Here is a 5,512-nt window from a genome sequence, read left to right on the forward strand (position 1 = left end):
TAACGGAACTTCAGACCCAGGTCTGTCTGAATTCAGAGTCTGGACCCTTTCACCACACCACCCTGCTTTTTTTTTTTTTTTTTTCATTTTTGAAACCAGACTTCATTTCTCTTTAGTACCTACTGTCTGAACTTCTGTAAAAATGGAACCTGATATCATGTCGTCCAGGATTATGATTATCTACTGTAATGTTAGAATTAAAATAGTTAATCATAACTCCAAGCATATTTTCTTATTCATTTATTCATTCATTCAATACATTTATATTGACTGTTCATCTACTTGTGCCAGACACAAGGTCCTGAGGGTAGAGCAGTGAAAAAGGCAGCCATTTTCTTCTCATGGAGCTTTCAGTGTAGCTGGGAGAGGAAAACAGGAAATAAGAGTTATACAACAATCAGTGTATTACATACAGTTGCAGTAAGTGGTATAATAATGATAGCTAAAAGCTCAATTGAATTTACTTTGTGCCAGGAATTATTCTAAGTACTCTATATTCATAGAGTTTAACTCATTTAATTCTCACAGACCAATGAGGGAAGTGAAGAAATCAATGAAGGCTTCCTGAAGGAAGTGTCAGCTTGTTCTGGAAACAGGAGGAGTTATGTTGAGGAGGGGAAGGCCAGGGAAGATCAGGAGTGTAGTCTGGGTGGTGATGTCCAAGTAGCCACTAGCCACATGAAGCTTTAGACTACTTGAAATGAGGCTAGGCTGAAGTGAGCTGTGATATAAGTATAAAAAACATTCTGGATTTCAAAGACTGAGCATAGGAAAAAATAAAGTAAAACATCTCATTAATTTTTGTACTGATTACATGTTGACATGATGCTATTTTGGTTATATTGGGTTAAATCAAATCTATTATTAAAATTAATTTTGTCTATTTCTTTTTATTTCTTTAATGTGGGCACTAGAAAATTTAAAATTACATGTGCAGCTCATGTTATATTTTGATTGGACAATGCTGATGTAGAAGGCTGGGGAGAGTCAGGGAGCAGGGGCATCAGGGAAACTAGAACCTGGAGGAGGCGTGGAGAATGATGGGAGAAGAGAATGCTGAGGACGCTGAGGCAAACGTGAACTGCTAACCTTCTATCCTTCTATCTAATTACTCTTTCTAACTTTCTATTACTACAAACTTTGTAAGCCCCCAATCTGAGAAGGTGGGGCTGACTGACTTACTGAAAGTTGTCTCTTTCTCAGAACCAGCTCCAGCTGTGAGCCAGATTAACACTATTCTTAGACCCGGTATTGTAGATGGAAGAGGCAAGAACAGTCAGGGCAAAAAAGTAAAGAAAAATGGAGGAACATCTTGGGGTAAAAGTCAAGCCCCTATGAATGGCCCACCCAGCCCTATAATATCTTCCTGCCTGCCCCTTACCTCTCTGCCCTCATCTCCAACTCAGCTCTTCCTGCACCGCACCTCCACCCCAGTTACACTGACCTCTTCGTGGGGCCTCAAACACACAGGCATGCTCCTGCCTCAGGACCTTTGCGCCGGCTGTTCCCCTTACCGAAAAGTTCTCCTCTCAGCTATCACATGGCTAACTACCTTAACTCTTGGTTCAACTGTCACCTTCCCCACAAGGCCTACCTTGATCATCTTGTTTAAAATTGCACCCACTGGCACTCCCTTACCTTACTCTTGTTTTGTTTTTCTTTTTTTCATCACATTTATTACCTTCTAACATACTCAATAATTTACTCTTTACTATGTTTATTGTTAATCTCCCTACCAGAAAGCATTCTCCCTAAAGACAATGACCTCAGTTTTATTTCCTCCATTATCCCCAATACCCAGACAGTGCCTGGCATAGAGTAGCTGCTCAACTAACATTTTTTGGAATAAGTGAGTGTCAGTGGCACTGCTTGGGGCACGATTGGCTGATGGATAGGCATCCTCCATGCACTCTCTCCTCTCCTGAAGAAAAGGACTTTCTTTCTCCTTTTCCTGGGGCGGGATTTGATTAACCTTGCTTTCCACTCAAGCTTTTACTACTCAGGGCTCTGCCCTGTTCTGGATCCCACGCATATGTCTCCCTAGAGACAGCTGATGCTGTGGGCCAGCCTCTTGGGCTGGGAGTTGGGATTCCCCGGTTCCCTCCTGCCTTTGCCCAAATGCAGATCCCCTCTCCCCTGCCTGTTTCTTTAGCTGTCAAGGGTTGCAGGCTCAGTGGGAGACTGAACGAGGTACTCTGGACTAAGGAGGAAAATGAGGGAGACAATTGTCCCATACAGGGCAGTGGTTCTCAAGCCTTGGAACAGAGGCCTCAGCATCACCGGGGAACTTATTAGACATGCATAGTCTTAGGCCCCACCCGAAACCCACTGAATCAGAAACAGTAGGGTGGGGTGAGCGGGCAACAATGGGTTCAACAACAATTAAACAACGGACTTAATTAAATCGTTCGATTAAATTAATGAACAAAGCCTCACGGTGACTGCGATGCGCTCAAGTTGGAGAACCTCTGGGCTGGGGGAAAGGAGGGACTTTGAACCTTAAAGGAGGGGAGGGACTTAAAAGGTCACGCCAGAGGACAAGTCCCCGCGGGCGGGCTAGCACCGGGTGGGTTCCCTGCGTCAGAGGCCGCGCGGGGTGGTCTGACCTGGGAAGTTAAAGGTCAGCACTCCCAGGTCCTCCACCCCCACGCCAGGAAAGCGCCCCGGCCCAGCCATGACCTTCCGCCGGCTATGTCCCACTGCAGGCTGCCGAGGGCCCGCGGCCGGAAGTGCTGCGCTCGGGAGCATTGCCGCCGCCGCCGCCGCCGCCGCCCGGTTCGGCCGCGCTGGTGGGATTCCGCCGCTGGGCTCCGGTTCGCGGCGGCCCTCCGCCTGCCCGCCCGCCGCCTGTCACCCTCTCTCTGCCTCTGGCTGTAGTCTCCGGGTCTTTGTTGGAGCTCCGTCTCTGATTTTTCTCTCTTCATCTCTGTCTCCCCCTGCCCGATTTGTTCTCCCCGCCCCCTCTTCCTTTTCTTTCTTTTTTTTTTTTGCGGTACGCGGGCCTCTCACTGTTGTGGCCTCTCCCGCTGCGGAGCACAGGCTCCGGATGCGCAGGCTCAGCGGCCATGGCTCACGGGCCCAGCCGCTCCGCGGCATGTGGGATCTTCCCGGACCGGGGCACGAACCCGTGTCCCCTGCATCGGCAGGCGGACTCTCAACCACTGCGCCACCAGGGAAGGCCCCCACTCTTCCTTTTTCATTCTCATCCCGCTTTTTTTTTTTTTTTTTTAAACAAAAAGTGATGAGGCGCCCACGACGTGCCCAGGATGGTCCTAGGCTATGGGGAGTGAGCGGTGGAAACAAGGGAACCTGCGGGCAGGGGGCTTACAGGGCCTTTAATCTGTTTCTCCCCATCTTCCGCTGCTCCCTCTGCACCCCAGCTCTCCCCTGCCCTCCCAGAATTTGCTGTTCTTCCCTCTACCTCTCCTTGTTGTATCTCAAGGAATTTTTCTTCCGGAAGGTCCCATGGTAGGACTAAAAAGGCTACTTTTGTCCGACTACTAGAAAGTTGCAGTTAAAATGTCAATCTGATCTTGAAGAATGACACTAGTTTCAACTGTTAGGAGCCATGGACACCTCAACCAAAATTAGTTTATTAGCCTAATGCAGACAGCCGGATCCTCTGAGGTCACCTAGAGAAACTGTTTATTTACCTATGTTGGCCTTTGTGCTGGACACTCATTTATTCAAGAACGTGTATGCATGCATTCAGTGATTTATTGAGGACCTAGTCTGTGCTGGACGTCGTTCAGGATGAGCGCTGTCCAATAGGTGGTGTTCTTCACAATGATGCAGAAGGACCCAACAGTACCTCATTTAACCCTTTCAATCCCCCTTCTATGTGAATAAGACTATATAACAATTTGATAGATATGAAGACTGAGGCTGAGAGACCATGCAGCTTGTCCAAGTACCTACAACTGGTAAGTTATACAACCAAGATTTAACCCCCAGTTTGACTGACTCCTGAGCTGGTTCCCATTAACCTACAAGGCCAGCTTGGAGGCAAGGCTACCACAAAGAAGAGGGAGGTGAGGAAGGAGGAGTGGAATGGCTCTGGAGTGGAAACTTTTGAGTACTGGACTGAGAGTTGGGTGATGCTGTGTGTTATTGATGAAGTTTTATGACCTCTCTGGGCCCTCCTTAAAGGTTAAATGGAGAGCTCCGCTTGCTGGCTACAAAAGCCTCCTCCAGGTGTAACATGTAGGTTGTTAGCACATAGGCTCTGGGGCCAGAAGAGCTGGGCTGGAAATCTGCTTCCACTACTGATTTGCTGTATCATCTTGGACAAGTCACTTAAGCTCTCTGGGCCTCAATTTTCTCATCTGGAAGATTGCTGTCATGGTTACTGCCTCACTGGGCAGATGAAAGGGTGAATGATTTCTGTTAAAGGTTAGGAAGGGTATCTAGCACAAAGTCACCACCCAGTTAATGTTAGCTGGTTCTTCTGTTATCCCAGCTCTAGCCTGCCGACTTCTTCGCCCAGGCCAGGGACACAGTGCCCTGCAGCCCAGGCCTATCTCGTGCCTGGCTCCTGCCCAGTCTAAGCCCTTTCTTTCCCAGAGCAATGAAAGTCATGGTCTCTAGTCCTGATTGTGAAGGAACCAGGGATATCCCAGGAGTCTTGGAACCCAGTGGATTTTCAGTCAAAGCCTTTTTAACTGGCTCACCCACAAAGGGGATAGTTTTGTATAGAATAGTTAGAAACTTTTCATCATCAAATGTACCTGCTTTCACAGAGGTTTTGTGCAAAGCTCAAAGCATTTTCTTCCTTAGTTCAGGTGGGCTAGACAAGAGTCCAAAGTCAGTGAGGACAGTATTGCATGGTGCCAAAGAGCAGGGGCTTTGTGTGGTGGTTGGTTGATCATCCTAGTGGTGGGAGGACCTTAGCTGTTTTGAGTTTCAATTTTCTTTATTTTAAAATGAGCTTAACAGCAGCATCTATCTCATGGTATGTTTGCAGAAATGAAATGACAAGCATTGAACCTAGTGGCTAGCACATAGTAATCATAGGAAGGATCCTGGCTATTATCATATTAACAGATCTCATGGGTTTTGTACTTTGGTGTTAGAAAGAACCATGGTCGAGTCTTTAGCTTTATCACCTACAAGCTGTGTGACCTTAGGCAAATCGATTACTATCTCTGAACCTTAGTTTTCTCAACTAAAAAATGGGAACAAAAATATTATATGTACAATCTGCCACAGACTGTCTTCCTAGATAACAAGTAAGGTTCTGTTTGTTCATGTGCTTTGCAGCTGTGAAGCGCTGTGCCCATGCTGATTATTCCTGGTAGTTATTTTTCTCTCAAGGCTTTGTATCCAGTCCTTTGGTGATCTGAGTTGCCGTATCTTTCCCTTTGTAGCAGAAAACACAAGAGAACTCAGTCGTATTCATCTTTTTTACCAATGCTCAGCAAAAGGCTTTGTGTGCCAGAAGTGCCCAGATGGTTCAAGTTAGGCGTCAGAGGGTCTAGTTTGGTCTCTGTTACATGCTGATACCACCTTAGAC

At 46.9% G+C, this 5,512-nt stretch overlaps 1 long non-coding RNA gene across 1 annotated transcript; it reads right to left on the bottom strand.

The window, feature by feature from the left end:
• Positions 1-225: 225 nt before the first annotated feature.
• On the bottom strand, positions 226-2,821 carry LOC132516160 (uncharacterized). The gene is made up of 2 exons (XR_009539273.1): positions 2,607-2,821; positions 226-359 (listed from the first exon to the last, which is right to left on the bottom strand). It is a non-coding gene; the product is annotated as an uncharacterized LOC132516160 (long non-coding RNA).
• Between the last annotated feature and the right edge of the window lie 2,691 nt (positions 2,822-5,512).

This window comes from Lagenorhynchus albirostris, chromosome 2 (assembly GCF_949774975.1).
Source record: "Lagenorhynchus albirostris chromosome 2, mLagAlb1.1, whole genome shotgun sequence".
NCBI classification, from domain to species: Eukaryota; Metazoa; Chordata; class Mammalia; order Artiodactyla; family Delphinidae; genus Lagenorhynchus; species Lagenorhynchus albirostris.